This window comes from Bos indicus, chromosome 1, assembly GCF_029378745.1.
Source record: "Bos indicus isolate NIAB-ARS_2022 breed Sahiwal x Tharparkar chromosome 1, NIAB-ARS_B.indTharparkar_mat_pri_1.0, whole genome shotgun sequence".
Lineage (NCBI taxonomy): Eukaryota > Metazoa > Chordata > Mammalia > Artiodactyla > Bovidae > Bos > Bos indicus.
The window spans coordinates 116,253,920-116,278,598 of NC_091760.1; the positions used below are offsets into that span (position 1 = coordinate 116,253,920).

A 24,679-nucleotide genomic window follows, 5' to 3' on the forward strand; every position below is an offset into this window, starting at 1 on the left:
AATATGGAGAGGTACTCACAGGAAAGTGAGAAATACTTAAGTCAAAGTCCATCTGAAGGCAGGAGTCTTCAGGTGACTTTTAAGAAGTGGAAGCACTGAATTTTGCTGTCCATAGCCTCTATGGCATCAGGGACTGGAAACGGGTCTCTGGGCTTCTTTATCAGGTAGAGGAGTCAAAAAGGAGACATATCCAACAAGCCTCCTTCCCTCAACTTCAAGACAAATGTATTATCTTGAATCTTAGCACTGAAAAAAGAAAACAGAAAAAAAACAAAAGAAAAAAAAACATATGTCTGCCTCTAAAATATAATCACAAGCCTATCTTACACCAATTTGGAGTTAGAATTCATATCAGTATGATCTGAACAAAGTCAGGTCAACATTTTAATTTTCTGTTACCTCAAATAGGTAATGCATTCAACTTCTAAAAACTAAGAGAAATCCTCTGAGAGTCTACATTTAACCTAGTTCTCAAAGAATTTCTAATAGGATTCCAGAGAACTGAAAATCTTGACAAGTCACAGTAGAGAGGCAGTAGCAACAATAATAGGAAAATACTTTATATATAGGAATTGTCAGATATAGCAAATGAAATAAAATATGTGATAATTATAAGATAATTGTGAAACAATTTTTTCAAGGAACATGAAATTATAAAGAATAAGACGGCATTCTGGATGAAATGGAATAAGCACATTTCACCTTTCCCACTGAGTGCATCTATGAAACCAGGACAGAATGCATGGATCAACTGTGGCAAGTCTAAAATTTTTCTGCAGTAGGCAGGATGGAGATGAACACTACAATTTCAAAGTAACACTGAATAGACAGTGAGTTTACAATTTCTTTTCCTCCAGTACTCGTGCCTGAATGCAGTGCATCTGTAAACTCATGAGTGTGACCTGTGGCAGAGAGTAAGAGCTTTTGGATAAGCTCTCTAGTTCTGTCTCGAAGACCAGAAACAGGAACTCCTAATGCTGAGAGGAAATACAGAAATTCATCATTATTTTTTTCCTTACAGCTTGGTTCTACTTTCTTGCCCCGGTCTGCAGGGAACTCTTGCAGGAAAGACAGAGATCTACAGAAAGCTAAAAAGGCTAAAGCTCTGAGAGAAGGGCACCTTTTTCTCCTTTGGTTGTAGCCATAGCTTCAAAAGAATAGGACTGGCCCATTGCTTTATATGTCTCTCTGTCCTCATTTCAGTAAGGCCAGAGTATGGGTCCCATCATGGAAGTACATCACAGAGTGGTTTCACTAGAGAGCCCCACCAAAAACTGAAGCTCCTGGAAATCAAAGTACAGGGGCAGATCATGGAGAGGGAGGAGCTTATAAAAGTGATCCAAAAATATAATTTAGGAAAATCAGGGCTTCTCCTTAATCTGTATATGCATAGATCTCATCCCAATGGTTTTAAAAACTAAACTAACAAGCTAGAGTAGGTCTGGGACTGACCACTGTGGGGCATACATCCAAGAGAGAAGAGTGTAACAAAGGTTTTTAAAACTTAAATAACACTAAAACCATAGCTCACAAGGTGTACATTAGAACATGTGGGCTGAACTTACTAAAACGAAAATACCAATATTCTGCATCGAGTTCTAATAAGAATTAAAGTCTCTTAAAGTAATTCACAATATGTCTAAAATGACTTGGCATAGAAAGAACCACAAATACTTCAATTCACCTGGGAAAAGACAATCAATAGACACTGATGTTATGAGGATACAAATGTTGGAAATATCTGACAGAGACTTCAAAGTAGCTATTATACAAATGCTTCAAGAAGCAATCATGAACACTCTTGCAGTAAGCGTTAAACTAAAAAGTTTCAGCGAAGAAATTAAGAAGAATCAAACTGAAATTTTAACATTGCAAAATATAACAGTGACCTCCTCCTTCCCCAATCTCATTGAATTGGCTCAGTAGCTGAATGAACATGACAGAGGAAAGAGTCATTCAGTAAACTTGAAGACTGAACAATATAAATAATTTAATTTAATACATAATTTAATCTGAACAATAGAGAGAAAAACACTGAGAAAAGTAGTCTCAGGAATCAGTGGGAAAATACCAGGAAATCTAACAATATACCAATAGAGTTCCAGAAAAATAGGAGAAATAGGATAGTGATGAAAAAAAGATTAAATAATGGCTAAAATCTTCCCCTGTTTGGGGAAAAAAAATCAAACAAAATAAAACAAACCAACAACCATAAATCTAGAGGTTCAAGAAGCTAAGGTGAAAAAAAAAAGGGAAAGTGTTAGTCGCTCAGTCATGTCTAACTCTTTGTGACCCCATGGACTGTAGCCCACTAGGCTCCTCTGTCCATGGAATTCTCCAGGCAAGAATAATGGAGTGGGTAGCCTTCTCCAGGGAATCTCCTCAACCCAGAGATCAAACCCAGGTCTCCTTTACCATCTGACCCAGGTAAACCCAAAGAAATCTATGCCCAGATACAGCATAATCAAACTGCTAAAATCCCAAGATAAAGAAAAAATATTGAAAGTATTCAAAGATAAACACATCAACTAAAGAGGGAATACACATTCGCACAACTGAGATTTCTTATCAGAAAACCATAAAAGGCAAAAAGAACTGCTATAAAATTCTTAAAATGTTGAAAGAAAAAACTGTCAACCTAGAATTTTTAACTAAATAAAGTATTCATCAGTAGTGAATGTAAATTAAAAATATTCTCAGATGAAAAAAACTGAGAGATTTATATCTATCTGCTTTGAAAGAATTTTCTAAAAGGAAGTTTTTCAGAAAGAAGGAAAATAATTCTAGAAAAATACTCGTGACTTTAGGAATGAAGGAAGAGCAACAGAAAGAGTAAATATATAGTCTTGAATTAGTCTTAAAATTTTTAACCCAAAGGAGACTGGAAATGGGAAGCAGAATAATGCAAAGTAAAGGGAATAAACAGAAAAAACAGAAAACAAACAAAAAAATATGATCCTTTTAAATCTAAACATATCTATAATTATATTAAATATATGTGATCTGAAGATACCTATTAAAAAGCAAAGATGGTCACAACAAATTTAGGAAATTAAAAAATTTTAAATTACTTTCTAAAAATAGTCACTTAAAATATAATGCTATAGGTAGGTTGAAATAATGATGAGAAATGATATACTATGCAAGAACTAGTCAGAAGAGAACTGGACTGACTGTGCTAATATAACAAAGCAGACTTCAGAGCAAAAAACATTGCCAGGAATAAAGGACATTACATGATGAAAAAAATAAAAGTTTCGATTTACCAAAACGCCATAATAATTCCCAATGTATATGAACCTAACAACAGATACTCAAAATATACAAAGCAAAAACCTACAGAGCCAAAAGCAAATATAGACACATTCAAAATTACAGTTGGAGACTTGAACAGTCCTTTCTCAGCAATAAATAAAAGTACTTAAAAGAAAGTCAGCAAGGATATAGAACAAAATACTACTACCAGCTAACTTGATTTACTTCATATTTATAGAACTCCATCAAAGAACAGCAAAATACACTTTCTTTCTGGGAGCACAGGGAATATTCACCAAGATGGATGAGATTCTGGATTATAATACACACATTGACCAATATATAATAATGGAAATTGTACAAAGTATGTTCTTTGACCATATTGGATTTATACTAAAAAGAAATAACAAAAAGAAAACAAGAAAGTCCCTGAACACTTGAAAGTTTAAGTTCATGATTCAAAATAATCTATGCCTCAAATAGTCTGTCTCAAAGGAAATTAGAAAATATTTTAACTGAATGAAAATGAAAATATAACATAGAAAACTATGGAATTCAGATAAAGCAGTCTTCAAAGGGGAATTTGTAAATATTTTTAACATTAAAAAAACCCAAAATTTAAACTTCTGCTCTGTGAAAAATAATGGCAACAGAATGAAAAGATAAGCCATAGGCTTGAATAAAATATTTGCAAAAGACGTTTGATAAGGGATTATATAAAAATACACAAAAAAGTCTTAAAACTGAACAATAAGAAATTAACTGGATTTAAAAAAAAAAATGGGCAAAAGACCTTACAATATCTCACCAAAGGAAGTATACAGATGCAAATAAGCATATGAAAAGATGTTTCACATCATAAAACATCAGAAAAATGCAAATTAAAACAAGATACCCCCACATACCTAATACAATGGCCATTATCTGGAACATTTACAGCAAATGCTGATGAGGAGGTGAACAGTAGGACTTCTTATACATTGCTGGTGGGAATGTGAAATGGTGCAGCCATTTTGGAAGACAGTTTGACAGTTTCTTAGAAAACTAAATATACTCTTACTATATGAATCAGCAAATACATTCTTTGGTATTTACCAGAAGAAGTAGAAAACTTACAACCACACAAAAACCTGCACACAGATGTCTATAGAAGTTCCATTAGTATTTGCTAAAACTTGGAAACAACCAAGACGTCCTTCCATAGGTGAGTGACTAAATAACCTGAAGTACATCCAGACAATGGAACATTATTCACCGTAAAGAGAGATGCACCATCAAAACATAAAAAGGTACAGAGGAACCTTAAATGCATATTACAAAGTGAAAGAAATCAATCTGAAAAGATCATACGCTGTATAATTCCAACTACGTGACGTCCTGGAAAAGGTAAAGCTATAGAGACAATAAAAAGATTAGTGTTTAGCAGGGTTTGAGTAGGGAGAGATATGAATAGAGTGCAGAGAATTTTTAGGGCAGTGAAACTACTCTGTAATGATACTATAATGATGGATACATGTCATTATACATTTGTTCTAACTCACAGAATTACAGTACTAAGAGTAAACCATAATAGGCTTTGGGTAACTATGTGTCAATGTAGATTCATCGACTGTAACAAATGTACCATTCTAGTGAGTAGTGCTGATAATGGAGATCACAGATGTGTGGGGATAAGGAGGGATATGAGAAATCTCTGTACTTCCACTCAGTTTTATTGTGAAATCAAAACTGTTCTTAAGTTCTTAGTAAAAACAACACAAATAACAACAACAAAAAAATTTATGATGATATCAAAACAGGAAGTAATTAGGAATGACTTTAACAAAAGATGTGCCAAACCTTTGTGTGTGATATGATTAAATCTCAGTGAAACAACTTCTAAACAAGATCTAAATAAATATGTACTAGGATTAGAAGATAACATATGGCAAAACTGTTAATGTTCCTCAAATTAATCAATAAATTCAAGCAACGTCAATCATATTGCCAACTGTTTCTCTATTGTATTTGATTTGCAGGTTAGAAAATTTTATTTGGTAGTTTAAGGGCCAAGAATAACTAAGAAAATCTTAGAGAAAAAGATAGAATTTAAATTTCCCTAAAAGATAATAAAATGAATTACATACTGACAGTGTGGTATGTGCATGGGATAAAACATTGCAACCAGTTAAAAAGTCCAGAAAAAGATCATTGTTATATAAACTCTTGATATATTACAAGGATAACATGTATTTATGTATAGAAAGAAGTGACATTCCAATAATGGTACTGAAATGACTATCAGAAAAAGAAAAAAAACATCAATTTTTCTAGTTCACTTTATATATTAAAAATCATCTTCAAGTGTACTAAAGAACCAAACATGAAATATCTTAAAGATTTTGAGTTTAAAAGTTATTTTAAATAAGGTTTGAAAGATTTTTTTATTATAATACACAATATATAAGTCTGGAGAAGGCAATGGCACACCACTCCAATACTCTTGCCTGGAAAATCCCACGGATGGAGGAGCCTAGTAGGCTGCAGTCCATGGGGTCGCTAAGAGTCAGATACGACTGAGTGAGTTCACTTTCACTTTTCACTTTCGTGCGTTGGAGAAGGAAATGGTAACCCACTCCAGTGTTCTTGCCTGGAGAATCCCAGGGACAGGGGAGCCTGGTGGGCTGCCGTCTATGGGGTTGCACAGAGTCGGACATGACTGAAGTGACTTAGCAGCATGTACAAGTCTCATAGGAAAAAGTGATATATCCATTTACATTAATGTTTACCACATATCTTCATCTAGACACCATGAAGAAAATAAAAAACAAACAAAAACAAATAAGAAAGTCTTTACTATTGATGACAACCAAAAACCTGGAATCCAGATTACATAAATTTATCACATAAATCACTAAGAAGGTTACAACCAATAGAAAATCAAATAGTCTTAAATAGCATATATCAAAAAGGAAATGAAAAGACGGTCAATGTCATTAGTAATAAAAAGTAAATGCAAGTTAAAACCATAGAGTCACCATTTCTCACCCATATTTTCAGGAAAATAGTTAAAAATCTGACACTATTACATATAAGCACACATACAGAACAATAGGAACTTTGGTAGAATGGTGGTGTGATGTGCAAACTGACTCAAACACTTTCAAAAACAGATTGGCATTCCATAGGAAAGGTGAATGTACACATAATGTATGCTCCCCAGATTTCATTCGTGGAGTAAATATGCAAGAATATCAATAACAAATTACACGAAAGCCAAAATGTCCATCAAAAACAGAATGGAAAATAATCTTAAAGTGTAATACTATTTAGTGGGGAAAATGAATGAAGGACAGCTACACACACAAATGAATCTACCTTAAATCCCATACTAATTGTATATTATAAAGTTGATAAAGACACTATAGAGTAGTTTATATTTATTAAGCTCATAGATGGAAGAGATATATTGATAAGCAGTAAAATTATTTATAATGAAAAGAAAATTCAGTTCCATTCAATTCAGTCACTCGGTCATGTAAGACTCTTTGTGACCCCATGGACTGCAGCAGGACAGGCAGCCTTGTGCATCACCAACTTCCGGAGTTTACTCAAACACATGTCCATTGAATCAGTGATGCCATCCAATCATCTCATCCTCTGTCGTCCCCTTTCTCCTCCTATCTTCAATCTGTCCCAGCATCAGAGTCTTTTCCAGTGAGTCAGTTCTTCACATCAAGTGGCCAAAGTATTGGAGTTTCAACTTCAGCATCAGTCCTTCCAATGAATATTCAGGACTGATTTCCTTTAGGATGGACTGGCTGGATCTCCTTGCAGTCCAAGGAACTCTCAAGAGTCTTCTCCAACACCTCAGTTTAAAGCATCAATTCTTCAGCCCTCAGTTTTATTTATATTCTAGCTCTCACATGCATACATGACTACTGGAAAAACTTTATTTTTGACTAGATGGACCTTTGTTGGCAAAGTAATGTCTCTGCTTTTTAATATGCTGTCTAGGTTGGTCATAACTTTTCTTCCAAGAAGCAAGTGTCTTTTAATTTCATGGCTGCAGTCACCATCTGCAGTGATTTTTTTTTTGGAGCCCCCCAAAATAAAGTCTGTCACTGTTTCCATTGTTTCCCCATCTATTTGCCATGAAGTGATGGGACCAGATGCCATGATCTTAGTTTTCTGAATGTTGAGTTTTAAGCCAACTTTTCCACTCTCCTCTTTCACCATCATCAAGAGGCTCTTTAATTCTTCTCTGCTTTCTGTCATTAGGGTGATGTCATCTGCATATCTGAGGTTATTGATATTTCTTCTGGCAATCTTGATTCCAGCTTGTGGTTCATCTAGCCCAGCGTTTCTCATGATGCACTCTGCATACACGTTAAATAAGCATGGTGACAATATACAGCCCTGACGTACTCCTTTCCCTATTTGGAACCAGTCCATTGTTCCATGTCCAGTTCTAACTGTTGCTTCTTGATCTGCATACAGATTGCTCAGGAGGCAGGTCAGGTGGTCTGGTATTCCTAACTCTTTAAGAATTTTCCACAGTTTGTTGTGATCCACACAGTCAAAGGCTTTGGCATAGTCAATAAAGCAGAAGTAGGTACTTTTCTGGAACTCTCTTGCTTTTTCAATGATCCAACAGATGTTGGCAATTAGATCTCTGGTTCCTCTGCCTTTTCTAAATCCAACTTGAACATCTGGCAGTTCATAGTTCACGGACTGTTGAAACTTGGCTTGGAGAATTTTGAGCATTAATTTGCTAGTGTTATGACATAAGTGCAGTTATGCGGTAGTTTGAGCATTTTTTTTGCATTACCTTTCTTTGGGATTGGAATGAAAACTGACATTTTCCCATCCTGTGGCCACTACTGCATTTCCCAAATTCTCTGGCATATTCAGTGCAACACTTTCACAGCATCATCTTTTAGGTTTTGCAATAGCTCAACTGGAATTCCATCACTTCCACTAGCTTTGTTCATAATGATGCTTCCTAAGGCCCACCTGACTTGGCATTCCAGGATGTCTGGCTCTAGGTGAATGGTCACACCAGCGTGATTATCTGGGTCATGAAGACCGTTTTTGTATAGTTTTTCTGTGTAGTCTTGCAACCGCTTCTTAATATCTTCTACTTCTGTTAGGTCCATACAATTTCTGTCCTTTATTGAGCCCATCTTTGCATGAAATGTTCCCTTGGTATCTCTAATTTCCTTGAAGAGATTTCTAGTCTTTCCCATTCTATTGTTTTCCTCTATTTCTTTGCACTGATCACTGAGGAAGGCTTTCTTATCTCTCCTTGCTATTCTTTGGAACTCTGCATTCAAATGGGTATATCTTTCCTTTTCTCCTTTGCTTTTCACTTCTCTTCCCTTCTCAGCTATTTGTAATGCCTTGTTAGACAACCATTTTGCCTTTTTGCATTTCTTTTTCTTGGGGATGGTTTGATCACTGCCTCATGTACAACATCACGAACTGCCATCCATAGTTCTTCAGGCACCCTGTCTATCAGGTCTAATCCCTTGAATCTATTTGTCACTTCCACTATAAGGGATTTTATTTAGGTCATACCTGAATGGTCTAGTGATTTTCTCTACTTTCTTCAATTTAAGCCTGAATTTGGCAGTAAGGACTTCATGATCTGAGCCAGTCAGCTCCCAGTCTTGTTTTTGCTGACTATATAGAGCTCCTCAATCTTTGGCTGCAAAGAGTATAATCAGTCTGATTTCAGTATTGACAATCTGGTGATGTCCATGTGTAGAGTCGTCTCTTGTGTTGTTGGAAGAGCATGTTTGCTGTGACCAATGGGTTCCCTTGGCAAATTTCTATTAGCTTTTGCCCTGCTTCATTCTGTACTCCAAGGCCAAGTTTGCTTGTTACTCCAGATATTTCTTGACTTCCTACTTTTGCATTCCAGTCCCCTACAATGAAAAAGACATCTTTTTTGGGTGTTAGTTCTAGAAGGTTGTAGGTCTTCATAGAACCATTCAACTTCAGCCTCTTCAGCCTTACTGGTCAGGGCATAAACTTGGATTACCGTGATATTGACTGGTTTGCCTTGGAAACAAACAGAGATCATTCTGTCATTTTGGAGACTGAATCCAGGTACTGCATTTCAGACTGTTTTGTTGACTATGATAACTACTCCATTTCTTCTAAGGGATTCTTCTCCACAGTAGTAGATATAATGGTCATCTGAGTTAAATTCACCCATTGCAGTCCATTTCAGTTCGCTGATTCCCAAAATGCTGATATTCACTCTTGCCATCTCCTGTTTGACCACTTCTAATTCACCTTGATTCATGGACCTAACATTCTAGGTTTCTATGCAATATTGTTCTTTAGAGCATCGGACTTTACTTCCATCACCAGTCACATCCACAATAGGTGTTGCTTTCGCTTTGGTTCCATCTCTTCATTCTTTCTGGAGTTATTTCTCCACTGATCTCCATTAGCAGATCAGACAGCATAGTGTCCAGGAGTCTGGACACTATGGGTGGGTCAGCAGTGGCCTGCTGCAGGTTTGGGGGCACTGAGTGTAGCCCTGTGTGCCTGGGACCTTTTGAAGGAGGTCCTACTATCTTCATTACCTCTACATAGTTTGGTCTCAGGTCAAATAACAGGGAGGGAACATAGCCCCACCCATCAAAGAAAATTGGATTAAAGATTTACTGAGCATAATGCTAAGTCACTTCAGTGTCCGACTCTGTGCGACCCCATAGACGGCAGCCCACCAGGCTCCCCCGTCCCTGGGCCCTACCCATCAAAACAAGACTCAATTTCCCCTCAGTCAGTCTCTTCCATCAGGAAGCTTCCATAAGCCTCTTATCCTTCTCCATCAGAGGGCAGTCAGACTGAAAACCACAATCACAGAAAACTAACCAATTTGATCACATGGATCACAGCCTTCTCTAACTCAATGAAACTATGAGCCATGCCACGTAGGGCCATTCAAGACAGATGGGTCATGGTGGAGAGTTCTGACAAAATATGGTCAGCTGGAGAAGGGACTGGCAAGATACTTCATCACTCTTGCCTTGAGAACCCCATGAACAGTATGAACAGTATAAAAGAAAATTGGATGATTATTATAAAAGCCAAAATGATGAAAACCTCTTGGTGGAGGGTGAGAAGGTAATGCAATTGGGGAGAGGAACACGGGAGTTTCGAAAGAATTGGCAGCAAACACAAAGGTGCATAATTTATTAAAACTTCTTAAGCTAAAATATATATCCACACACTCTTCTCTATGATATACTTTTTTCCCTCTTTTTAGAATTTAAATATATTAAATTTTTTTTACAATGTTGTATTGGTTTCTGCCATATAACAGGGCAAATAGCCATAATTATATATACATCCCCTCCCTCCCTAGCCTCCTTCCCCTCCCTCCATGCCATCCCTCCAGGTGATCAGAGAGCACCAGACTGGACTCCCTGGGCTACACAGCATCTTCTCTTCAGCTTTCCATCTTATACCTGATAGTGAATATATGTTGATGCTACTTTCTCCATCCATCTCATTCTCTCCTTCCCCCAAGGTATCCACAAGTCCATTCTATGATATACTTTTAATAAAACAAATGGAAAACTGCATAGTAAAGTAAATAAATTTTTTGAGATCCCCAAACTGAATTACTGTTTAAAAAGTTGCAACCTGACATATTAATAGAATCTTTGCTTATAATTTTTTTCCCATCTAACATATTCTAGATTTCAATTCTTGACTTTCCTGATGCCAAAATATAATTATACTACAGTATATTGTTTAACCATGTGTAATTAAAATGACACCATTGAACTGTGGTAGTGTGTAATGTTTTCCAACTGTTAGAGGTTGAGAATATAATTTCATGTTGTGTATATGCTCCTGAAGACTATTTTATAGATTTACATAATACTAGAAAGATCTCCTTCATGTTACTCAAATTATAGATTAAAAATGAGCTATTGTTTGGTACAGAAGTCAGGAGAATGCTTCAAGAGTACTACTAATACATTTTGGGAAATACTACTCAGGCATAAAAGGGCCAGTTTGTGAAGCCAGAATTGTCGTTATTGCTGTTTTTGTGAAGTTTGGCATAGTGAAATTTGTTCGGCCGTGTCTGACTCTTTGTGACCCCATGGAATTCTCCAGGCCAGAATACTGGAGTGGGTAACCTTTCCCTTCTCCAGGGGATCTTCCCAACCCAGGGATTGAATCCAGGTTTACCACACTGCAGGCAGATTCTTTACCAGCTGAGCCACAAGGCTAGCCCAAGAATACTGGAATGGGTAGCCTATCCCTTCTCCAGCAGATCTTCCTGACCTAGGAATTGAAACAGGGTTTCCTGCATTGCAGGCAAATTCTTTACCAACTAAGCTGAGGGAAGCCCAGTTTGGCATAAGTCAAGGACATATTTGGGGCTATGCTGAGAAGAAAGGAAACTTTGCCCAGCGGATTAGAATTGGAGCTTAAGTGAGCAAGGGGAGAAAGTTCATAGGAACCAATTATAATTAAACTTATTTATTTTCTACCACATGTCTTTTATAGAAGACTCTTTCACCCACTGTTTCACATCTCAGTATTTCCGTCTTTCTCATGATCCTTAAGATTATTCTATCCTTTAAAATGTAAGATTATTCTATATTTTAAAGCTAGAAACTTTTCCTTTTTAAAATAAACAGATAAAATTCATATAAGTTTCTCTGCAGATTACAGATCAGTCTTTAGAAGATCTGCTTCTCTTGCTACATCCTATAAAATATTTTTCCTTGCGAATTTATATCTACCTATAAATAGACACACTTTATCTTAAGATCTAAATTAATCATTATTTTGCATAACAGGTAGAGAATGGAGTTTTACTTTGACACTAGTAGGTCTATTGAGTTCTAGCCCCTTTCTGTGTAAGTCATGAATATATTTTAAGACAATTTTGCAGTGAGAATATAAGTAACAGTATTCTCACCAAGTAATACAATAGATACAGTGTTCTGAAAAGTCATGCTCTGTACATTTAACTAAACTTGGCAGAAATACCCATTCCTTCTATGGAGAATACTAATACTATGTATAGAAATTTACATAGAAAATATGCTTACAGACTTCTTGGAGCTAGAGTTTAAAATATGCAACCTAAATTGGATCAATTTTATGTAAATATTCTGTGGGAATCAAAAGAAATTAGAATGGGACTTTGACAAACTCTTACACATGCACCCACATGCATATGAGTATATGAATGTGTGTTTGTTTACTTGTTTATTTTTCTTCTAAATCATTTGCCTTGAACAATCAGTTTTAATCAAATCAGCCTGATTCTAAAAGGAATGCAGCTTTCATAAAACAGAGGTACTACATGAAGGTAGGTCCCTGAAGAAACTAAGTATTAAAATCTCCAGGAATTATTGGCAAATTCTAAGCTATAATTCAATTAAATGACTTTACAAAACAATTTTGTTTCTTTTGAACAAACTGTACTGAACTAATTGAAGATACATGCACACACATGCAGATCATTGGTGTATACCTAAATAAATTTTCCAAAACAAATATATCTTTCCAACCAGGACTTATATACACAGACAAAATACTATAATACCCTAGAAATTCCCCACATATTCCCGTTTAGTCACTACTCTGTTCCCAAAGGAAGTCACTATTGAACTTTTAACACCATGAAAGTGAAAGTGTTAGTCACTCAGTTGTGTCTGACTCTTTGTGACCCCACTGTCTGTAGCCCACAGTCTCCTCTGTCTATGGGATTTTTCAGGCAAGAATACTGGAGTGGGTTGCCATTTCCTTCTCCAGAGGATCTTCCCATCCCAGGGATCGAACCTGTAACACCATAGATAAAATTTATTCATCTTTGAACTTTATGTAAGTGGAATCATATGGCATGTACAAATCTGTGTCTTTTTCCTTGGCTCAAAACTCTGTTTGTAAAAGTTATCCATGTTGATTTACGTATTTATATTTTACTCACTTACATTGCTGTTCAATATAAAATAATGATTTTAAGGCATCAGCTATCCTTGACTATATACACTGTGTTAATGATATCACACTTAGTAAAATACTATTTTGAGTGTCAGTAGTTAAGCTGGCTGAATAACAGGGCATAAAACTTGGGATCAAAGGAGCTGGAGGAAAGTTAGTAGCAGAAGCTCTTATTAACTCTTCCACTCTATAAAAATAGGGCTGAAAAAAAAAATAAGGCTGACTTTAATAGCAAACCCCTATTATCAGGCTATTGTAATTTACCTTATTCCTAATTTAGCAGACCCTGATGCTTGGCTTATCCAAGAGCCATTAAAACTATTGTCCTTTCTTCTCTTTTCTCAATAGGGGCTGAAAGAGCCTGATATATATTTTTCCCAAATCTCTCATACTACTAAGGAATGACCATGTGATACAGTCCTGCCAACGAAGTAAATTTAAGAGGGAGTTTGGGGGGATGATTTCTAGGAAAATTTTAATTCTTTTGTTAAAGAGCTAAATGTGGAGAGGTAACAAACCAGAATAGCCAATACCCAAGCCAATATTGAAAGAGAAGAACAAAGTTGGAAGACTGACAGTATCCAGTTTTAAGATTTACTAAAAAACTATGGTTGGTGAACAAAATAGACAAGTAGACAATATAACAAAATATGGAATACAGAAATAGATCCCTATAGTCAACTGATCTTTGACAAAGTAGGAAGGGGAATACAACAGGGCAAATATAATCTGTTCAACAAATGGCACTGGATTTTTCCATGCAAAGAAATAAACCCAGACACAGACCTTATATATGTTATGAGTTAACTCAAAATGGATCACAGATCTAAACGTGAGACACAAAACCAGGAAAATCTTAGAAGATAAGATAGGAGAAAACCTAAGTGACCTGGGGTATGGTGATGCCTATTTACAACACCAAATCCTACCAAAAGAACAAATTCACAATCTGGACTTCATAAAATTAAAAACTTCTTCTCTGCATAAAATGGTGGCATGAGGATGAGAAGACAAGTTATAGACTAAAAGGAAATATTTGTAAAAGACACCTCTAATAAAGAACTGAATGTATATTTTAAAAACGACAATAAAGAAATAAATGATCTGATTAAAAAGTGGGACAAAGACCTTAAGAGACCTTACCACAGAAGATACATGCATTTCTCATGTTATTGTGCTTCACTTTCTTGCAGTTTGCAGATGCTGCTTTTTTTTTTTTTTTTTTTTACAAACTGAAGGGTTATAGCTAACCTATGTCAAGCAAGTCTATTGATGCTATTTTTCCAAGAGCATCGCCTCACTTCATGTCTCTAGGTCACATTTTGATAATTCTCAGAATATTTCGAACTTTATTATTATTATTATATTTGTTATGGTGATCTGTGGTCAGTAATCTTGATGTCACTACTATGACTTGCTAAAGACTCAGATAATGGTTAACACTTTTAGAAATAAAAAAAAAAAAAGAAAAAGAAAATCAAGTTACTCAGTCATGTCTGACTCTTTGCACCCTGTGAACTACAGCCTGCCAGGTTCCTCTGTCCATGGGATTTTTCAGGTAAGAATACTGGATTGGGTTTCCATTCCCTTCTCAGGGGATTTTCCCAACCTAGAGATTAAACCCAGGTTTAATATGCACTGCAAGCAGATTCTTTACCATCTGAGCCACCAGGGAGGACTTTTTTAGAAATAAAGCATTTTTTAATTAAAATATATGCTTTTTAAAGACATAATGTTATTGAGCACAATAGACTGCATTATAGTGTAAACATAACTATTCTATGCACTAGAAGATCAAAAATTCGTGTGACTTGCTTTGTTTTAATATTCACTTTACTGTGGTGGTCTGGTGTTCTGAACCTGCAATATCTCTGAGGTATGCCTTATACAGTGGCAAATAAGCAAATTAAAACTTCGATATTACTACACACCTATTAGAATAACCAAAATCTTGAACACTAACAACCAATGCTGACCAGGATGTGAAGCAACAAGAACTCTTATCCATTGCTGGTGGGAATGCAAAGTGGTATAGCCGCCTTGGAAAATAGCTTGGTAGTTTCTTAGGAAACTAAACGTAGAGCCACACTTTGCTATCTGACTGAGGATTATCTCCAGGACTCCCCTCACCCAAATATACCAAAATCTATGGATGTTTATGTCCCTCATATAAAATGCATAGTATTTATATATAACCTATGAGCACCCTCCCATATACCTTCAATCATATCTAGACTATTTATAATATTCAATACAATGTAAATACTGTATAAATAGTTGTGAATACAGTGTACATTCTATGTGAATACTTTCCAGTGCAGGGCAAAGTCAAATTTTGCTTTCTGGAGCTTTTCTGGAATTTCTTTTTTCAAATATTTTTGATCCACAGTCGGTTGAATCCACAGATGTGGAATCTGTGAATATAGAGAATTGACTGTATTCACAGGTTTTGCCTGTGTTTTGCAGATCATATTACCATATGACACAACAAACTCAGCCCTTGTATTTTTCCAAAGGAGCTAAAAGCATACATCCGCACTAACACCTGCACACAGATGTCTTTCACAGCTTTTTGCATAACTGCCAAAATTTAGAAGCAACCAAGATGCCCTTTAGAAAATGAATGGCTAAATAAATTGCAGTCCATCCAGACAATGAAATACAGGCATACTTCAGAGATACAATGGGCTTGATCTCAGACTATCACAATAATAAAGTAAGTACTGCAGTAGAGCCACAAACCATAACACACAAGTTATATTTATACTATACTGTAGTCTATTAAGTATGCAATAGCATTATATGAAAAGGCTACACACTGTGTGACTCCAACTATTCTGGAAAAGGCAATGTATTTTGTAATATGTCTATAGTACTACGTACTATAGAATGTACTATGTATTCCATAGTATAGTACAAAGACGGGTAGTAAGTAGGGCTGGAGTGGGGAAAAAGATAAATGAGTAGAGTAGAGATGGTTTTTAGGGCAGTGAAAATATTTTGTTTGAGACCATAACAATGAATATATGTCATTACACACTTGTTAAAACCCATAGAATTCATAGATTGTAGACCACCAAGAGTGATCAGATCAGATCAGTCGCTCAGTCGTGTCCGACTCTTTGCGACCCCATGAATCGCAGCACGCCAGGCCTCCCTGTCCATCACCAACTCCCGGAGTTCACTCAGACTCACGTCCATCGAGTCAGTGATGCCATCCAGCCATCTCATCCTCTGTCGTCCCCTTCTCCTCCTGCCCCCAATCCCTCCCAGCATGAGTCTTTTCCAAAGAGTCAACTCTTCGCATGAGGTGGTCAAAGTACTGGAGTTTCAGCTTTAGCATCATTCCTTCCAAAGAAATCCCAGGGCTGATCTCCTTCAGAATGGAGCCTAAGGCAAATTATAAACTTTGAGCAATTATGATATAACATGATTTATCAATTATAACAAATGTACCATTTTGCTGAGTGATGCTGATAATGGGGGAGTCTATGGTTTCCCAAGTGGTGCTAGTGGTAAAGAACCTGCCTGGCAATTCAGGAGATGTAAGAGATGTGGGTTTGATCCCTGGGTCGGGAAGATCCCCTGGAGGAGGGCATGGGAACCCATGCCAGTATTCTTGCCTGGAGAATCCCATGGATAGAGAAGCCTGGCAGGCTACAGTCTATAGGGTCGCAAAGAGTTGGACATGACTGAAGTGACTTAGCACATGAATGTGTGGGGTAGGGTATATATGGAAAACCTCTGTACCATCTACTTGATTTTGTTGTAAACTTAAAACTTCTCTAAAAAATAAATAAATGGAACAAGAAAAAAAGAGATAAACAAAAGAGGAGAAGGGACCAATGACCTTCTTATCTTCCTGTCTTGCCTCTGAATAAAATTCCTGGAACTTCAACAGTCCTTTTGAGATCATGAAACAAAGAACATGAAAATGAAATGGTAGTATACTAAATTGGTCAAGCCAAAATGTGAAAATTAGAAACTCTGACCACACCATTGGTGCTGAACCAAGTTTTAGACTCATTGTTCAGTAAAATAAGTAATTTCTTTATGATATAACCCCATATTATTCAAGGTTTACATTAGTTCAATTAAAAGTATATCTGATGTACTATTTATAGTGATAATCAAGATAAAAACATGTATTGAAGAATGTTACTTGGAGTTATAGTGTATTTTACATTGACTTCTTGAAAGACAACATCTTTATTAGAAATTTAAAACTCCATATTCATCCAAAAGATGAACCATGCCTAGTTATGAAATACCTGAAATGCTTTCAGATGCTTTGCTTTTTAAAAACAATTTCTATGAATTTCTTGCTATGGTAGCACAACTTGAGCAAACATTCAAATATTTTAGTTTATCACTTCTTGGCCTTTTGGCTAAGATCAATTGTAGTATCTGTTCTTATCAGTTTAATATCTGATAAACTCTGGGAGTTGATGATGGACAGGGTGGCCTGGTATGCTGCAGTCCATGGGTTCACAAAGAGTTGGTCACGACTGAATGAATGAACAGAACTGAGCTGAACTGAATGTCCTCTATCTGAGAACAACATATTAAATGGATTTTTGGAGCAGGAAGTTGGAATAGAGGCTTTCTCAGACAAATACTTTACTGTGCAGACTCTTCTTGGTCCACTGGAGAATTCTGGTGGTAGACTGCTAGCTAAAAGTGAAAGTGTTAGTTGCTCAATCATGCCCAACTCTTTATGACCCAATGGACTGTAGCTCCCCAGGCTCCTCTGTCCATGGAATTCTCCAGGCAAGAATACTGGAGTGGGTTGCCATGCTCTTCTTCAGGGAATCTTCCCAACCCAGGCACTGAACCCAGGGCTCCTGCATTGTAGGCAAATTCTTTACTGTCTGAGCCACGTGGGAAGAGCCTTAGCTAGCTAGTGAAGTGAAAGTTGCTCAGTCATTCCCAATTCTTTGCAACCTCATGGACTATATAGTCCATGGAATTCTCTAGGCCAGAATACTGGAGTGGGTAGCCTTTCCCTTCTCCAGGGGATCTTCCCAACCCAGTGGTTGAACCCAGGTCTCCTGCATTGCAGGCAGTTCTTTACCAGCTGAGCCACAAGGGAAGCTAGCTAAGCACCTAGCTAAAATCCTCAGAGGTCGATGGACTTCAAACATGATTATTATCCCATCAGTAACAGAAAATAGCTTTTTACATCTTCATTTAAACAGGTGCTGCTAAGTCACTTCAGTTGTGTCCGACTCTGTGCGACCCCATAGACGGCAGCTCACCAGGGTCCCCCGTCCCTGGGATTCTCCAGGCAAGAACACTGGAGTGGGTTGTCCTTTCCTTCTCCAATGCATAAAAGTGAAAAGTGAAAGTGAAGTCGCTCAGTCATGTACTACCCTCAGTGACCCCATGGACTGCAGCCTTCCAGGCTCCTCCGTCCATGGGATTTTCCAGGCAAGAGTACTGGAGTGGGGTGCCATTGCCTTCTCCGATTTAAACAGGTAGACTACTATAATCATAGTTCTGAAATGCTTTATTGTCTCATTAAATTAATAGTTTCCCACAGACTTTCGGTCTCTGGTTTTGGGGTTGAGATGGTAGGGGAAAAGCATTTAAAAGTCCTTTGTTCCTTCTGTTGAAAACTGAAACTTTTATTTGTACCTCTTTATTTTTATTTTTAGCAACAACCCTTATTTCTCCCTTGTAGGCTTTCTATGGCAACATCTAAGTAAGAATAAATTGGAGTTAACTTAAGTTTTCTTTTAATCGGAAGTAAATCTGATATCTTAAAATATAGATGGATGTACCCCAATGAGTATTTTATGAGTATTTGGAGTCTTTCCTATCAAAAGGCATTTTATTAACAATCTATCTTTCTTATGTTTGTGATGAGACAGTATGCTGTATTGAGTTGACCTAAACAATGTAGTCAGAAAAGCTGTCCTCAAATCTTACTGTTAGCAATATTTTAATAGAGAACTTGAGGAATCATAAAAAAAAATGTATGTTAATAATCCTGCTTTGCTTCCCTGGAGAAACACTATTTTTTATACAACTGAGAGCCCAATTAATGATTTTTTTTCATTCTTATTACATTTTATAACAGGAAAATCAGAGTTTGGGGCTTTAAATAACAATTGTATGGTGTTTGTGAAGTTGAAAAATTTTCTGCATGCTCAGATCTCCTCTGTCTGATAAGTCTAGACAATTTTAATGAAACTCTTTCACTTAAACCACAGATCACATTGTGACATGAAAATGATGACAAATATTTCCCAGAAAAGTAAAAAATGAGTATTTATGAATATTTGCTCTTCTTATAAACCACTAACTGTAAGCAGAAGGAATGCATCAAAGAGCTCTGATATAACCATTTTCTGTAGATTTTGCATGGTATATTAAAACTTTAGAATTTGATAAATTTGGAAGATAGGAAAATTAAATCCAAGATGAAAAGAAACACATGCAAAAATGCACATTTTCTAAATGATGAATAATAATATAGCTAAGACTCATGGACATCCAGTGTTATTTATCAGACTGTACTCAAGCATGGTGCAAGAAGAAAGTACTTATACAGCATGTAAGCCAGTATTTGACCAGCTCTGGCACCTAAACAGGAAGATTTTTGGAGCCACGAATGTCTTCTGCACAGATAGGGTTTTATTTAGTGCCAGGGGCATGTCTTTTTCTACTTACATTTCCTGGAAAACAAGTACATATTTTGTAACCAGCCTATGAATAATGAAATACCTTCTCATGAATGGCGGACTTCAGAGAGTTCAGGATTTCAACCTTGGTAAACAAGCATGTATTTGTATGCCGGTCTAGGTTCATGTGAGCCTATGCTGCATTCCACAAACCGTCTCACAGAAAGGTTTCTGAAGCCCTCTTCTGACTCCCACTTCCCACATTTCATGAAGGAATGTGTGTATGGAAGAGGGATGGCTCTTCACAGAAGGATTCTAGTCAAGTGTTTCTGTCTCAAAATCAACCGCAGGCTGCTTTAGAAAGTAGAGCAATTTGGAACATTCTTTTGGGAAACTGGTAACATTCTACTGAAAGATGGAAGAGAATAAGTGCTCTTAGTTCTTTGGAGAGATTTTAGAGACTTCTTACTAATGGATAGGGTCAAAGACTTTGATGATTATGAACTAGGATGAGAAAGAAGATTACTATGTTCTGATAAGGAAGGAAGTAGAGGTAGAAATCAGTTGTGTTTATGATGTGTGGTGTATTATGGTAAGGCAAAGGGGTCTGACTTCCAGATGTCGATGCCCCTTGTTTTATTCAGCATCCAATTTTTTTTTATTCCTTCAGATATGTGCTTAGTGAAATGTTCAAACCACCCCAGTACCAATTTTCCCTCCCATACTCACACCTCTCCCCCCACACATACATAACTCAGGTGGATAAAAGTCCCTCAGGTTTCCTGTCTTGGAGACAGAAGGTACAGTTAGTCTGCAGATGGCCAATGAGATGACCCTGGCATCTATCAGTCATAGACTCAATGGATTCCTTTGACTCCTCAGAGGTTGAACGAGATGGAAACTACAGAGATAATTTTAACTAAAGAATCAAACACTTAAATTCCAGGTTTTGCTTAAAGAAAATTACACAAATATAATCATGATTCACGTGTCGCTTAACATCTAGAAATTTAGATAAATACTGGCAACATTTACTACCCATTTGATTTTTTATTTCTCAAGAAGATTTGGGCATTATTTTTCTCTCAGGTAATTCGCTTACAATTTGATATGTCAGTAGGTGGCTATGGTGCCTGATTAAGGCATTCTTATCTGAAAAGAGTGTAAATCGTGCAAATAAAAACCCTAACTCAAAGATAAGAGGATATTTCCTATTCAAATATACAACTGTTCAAAATGCAAATAATTTTTTCTCTCAAGAAAGTATAATATGGTGTCTTTGATGTGTAGCTTGACTAGTATCAATGTTCATTATTATAAAATCATTTTTATTTATTCATTAATTTTAAAGTGATACTAATCGCTATACTCTCCAAAATATTTTGAAAATAGTAGTGAGTTGTAACTTGTGTTTGTACTAATAGTGGCACCACTATAGATATTAAACAGAAATAACAGCTGTACTTTTTACTGAAATGAGTCTTAAATTTTGTAAGTCTTTGATATGCAAGAGTCTCAGAGATACATCCATTACATAAAATATGACCACCCTGTAATTACGTGACCATTGTGAAATATTTCATCAAAACATCCAAAGAAGAAAGTAAAAATCATCCATAAGCCTAACACTATCACTAACACTTATGATCTTTAAAATTTTTTTAAATACATATAATTGCTGAAATGTTTAAGCAGAATCTTAACTTATATTTTTATTATGATACAAAATTAGAGTCAGGTTAGAAGAAACACATCAGTTAAGTACCTCAATTACTTAAATACTACTGCTCCATAACTATTGCTTACTTGGATTTATTTCTACCCCCATTATTACCATTAGGTTTGAAGAAAACACAGCTCCTGCATGCCTTCTGCCATGTGGGTGATGCTCCTAGATCCCTTCACTCTTCTAAATATCAAGTTCCTTGACTCTACTTCCCAACATACACCTCAAATTCTCTCACGTTCCTTCATTACTGCTGCCACTGCCCTTGTCGAACCCTCCATCATCTTGTACTTAGATTAATGTTAAAGTCTCCCTGTTAGTCTCCTTGCTTCAACTTCTGCCCCTCTGGGACTTCCCAGGTGGGCTAGTGCTTAAGACTCCCTGCTTTCCCTGCAGGGGCTGGCTGATTGATCCCTGGTCGGGGAACTAAGATCCTGTGTGCTGGTGGTATAACCAAAAAAAATAAATAAAATAATATTGCCTCTCCATTCAACAGTCAAAAATGGCTGATAATAAATGACGGATTTGTTTGTTTAATCATTCATGGCTTTGCACCTACTTTAAGGCTAGTTCTTTCCTAGGCACTGGGGGTAAATCAGTGAACAAAATGAAGTTCCTTTTCTCATGCCACAACTGATAGGTTCTTGAGTTCCTATGCTTTCTTAGGCTCCATGTTCTTGCTCAGGGCACTCACTCTGCCTGGAAGGACTTTTTCTGAGTCACATCCTTGCTTGGGTTACTTGTACCAGTGGTTCTTCAAGATAAACAAAAATGGCCACCTCTTTGAGGAATACTTCTGTGTCTCACACCCTACCAGGCTATGTTAATGCAAATATTTGTGCTTTTTAACATTTTCTATGCATTCCCGTCTCTCAGCACTTGCATTGTATTATCATAGTTAATTACCTCTCTGTCTTCCTGAATTTGACTGTGAAATCTTCCTAAGAGGGGATTTTGTGTTTCCATTCTTGTTTATTAGATCACAACATGACCCATGACCTAACTGCATTATTGGAAGGCTGTTGAGACAAAACATCTAGACAGTTTTAATTTCAACATCACACAGATATGAGGCAGCAAGTTAAAAAAAAAAGCTAATGAAGGGTCTCAGGTTCAGAAGTCCATTCTGGGCTTTTTCTTTGATATCTTCTGGACAAGCTTTAGAATCTGGTTGATTGTGAATGCCCCTGATTAAGGTAGGGGACACATAAGCAGAAAACAAAGACAGCCAATGTGTATGCTCAGTTGCTCAGTCATGTCTGGCTCTTTGCAATCCTATGGACTGTAGCCCACCAGGCTCCTCTGTCCATGGGATTTCCCAGGCGAGATACTGCAGGGGGTTGCCATGTCCTTCCGCGGGGTATCTTCCTGACCCAGGGATCTCATGTCTCCTGCATTGGCAGGCAGGTTCTTTACCACTAGTGGAAGACAGCCAATATCAAACCCATTTTTAACCTTCTTGCTGGGTGATCCTCTGCAAATTGTATAAGTGTGAGATACAATTTTCTCATTTACATCTCAATAATTAATATGGAGGGCATGAAATATCTAGTTGGTTTTCTTCCAAGCAAATGAAAATATTCATGCTAATTGTGAGATATCCATGCAATGTGAGTTTTTATTTCAGTCACTAGTACTTTTCTGAAAGTTCTCCTTGAAGTCTGGATCTATCTTTTAAGTCTATTCATCTCCATCCTCTTATTTTTCCAGGCACAGGAATGTGGTAGGGTGTGTTAGACAGTGGTTTACAGTCAAACATAATTGGTTAGATCTCTCAGAGAATATGTTTTTCTGAGATTCTGTCTGTGGAAAGAACATTGAATCCACATGTGTTGTTTTCTCTTGTTGCCATTGACATCCAGAAGTCAACATTGGTCTGTTTTTAGCTTTTTAAAAACTTTTCTTTCTTTTTGTTTTAATGTGGCTTTCCTATTTTTCTAAACTTACCCCAGATGCCAAGATTGCTTCAATTCTAGCCTTTTCTCCAGGGCTTTACTTTGTATGGATAATGGGATCAGTGCATGATTGTTATCACTTTCCTCTGTAAAGTGAAGCCGATAATCCTTATGTTTTCTTAGGCTTTTATAAAGACGAATTGGCTGTTTAAAACTGTTTTAAAGTTGAACTTTATGCTTTTCTAATTGAAGGAGTATTTTAAAAAATAATTGAAAAAACTGACTTGATACACCAGAACAAAAACATGTTCTTCTTTTGGCTCAGGATTTATTGGCTTGATTTTGCAAAGGCCAAAGACTCATTTTGTTAGTGTTGAATTTATTCACCTTCTTAATCTTGGTTCAGAATATGTAATCTTGTGTGGGGACTGGAGATTGGAGTCCTAAGGATACTCTTCGAGTTTTAACAGGAAGGAAAAAAGACTCATATTAAAACTTGCCTTAGATTTAATAGTGATCACTCTCCAGAAGAACATAACCCTATGTTTAGAGGGAAAAAAATGACTAGAGGCTCTCACCAGCCCAAGTTTCAATTCTAAATGAACCAAAATACTCAATTTAACCTGAACCCATGTGAATTTCTTGGATCTCAGCCGAGTTTATTTTACAACTGGAAAGTACTGAGACCACCCTGAAAAAACAGACGATGATTTTGCCTTAAAAAATCATTAAATAAATATTGATTCCTCAGGAGAAAAGCTCAAGCCACAGACATCCACACCCAATAATTAGCTAATCGACTCTAAATGTCAAAGATGAATAGAAAAAAATATTTAAAAAGAAACTACAACCTTTATTTGTGGTTTAACAGGTATATGAAATACTATAACCAAATTTCTGTTGCCCAGAGTTGGACGCCAAATGCTAATTTGGTTTTAAATATTTAACAGATTTTTAAAATGAAAATGTTTTAATATAAACTGCTGGTTAAATAATTTTCCTAATGTTCTTATTTCCTTTTTCCTGTGACTAACAGTTGAGAAAGCATAGTCATTTTTGCTCAAAAATTATCTGAAACTATTTAACTCACTTCAAAAATGAGCATAAATATTGAGGAACATTTGTACTTTTTACTTATTGCCTTCCATTCAGATCATTTACTATAAAGTATAAAGTATAATCATTTACTATAAAGTATAAAAACATAA

The 24,679-nt window shown here is 36.4% G+C and overlaps 1 pseudogene; it reads left to right on the plus strand.

Annotated features, from left to right (window-relative positions):
* Positions 1–17,592: 17,592 nt before the first annotated feature.
* LOC139185370 (U2 spliceosomal RNA) lies at positions 17,593–17,708 on the plus strand (annotated as a pseudogene).
* Positions 17,709–24,679: the final 6,971 nt, after the last annotated feature.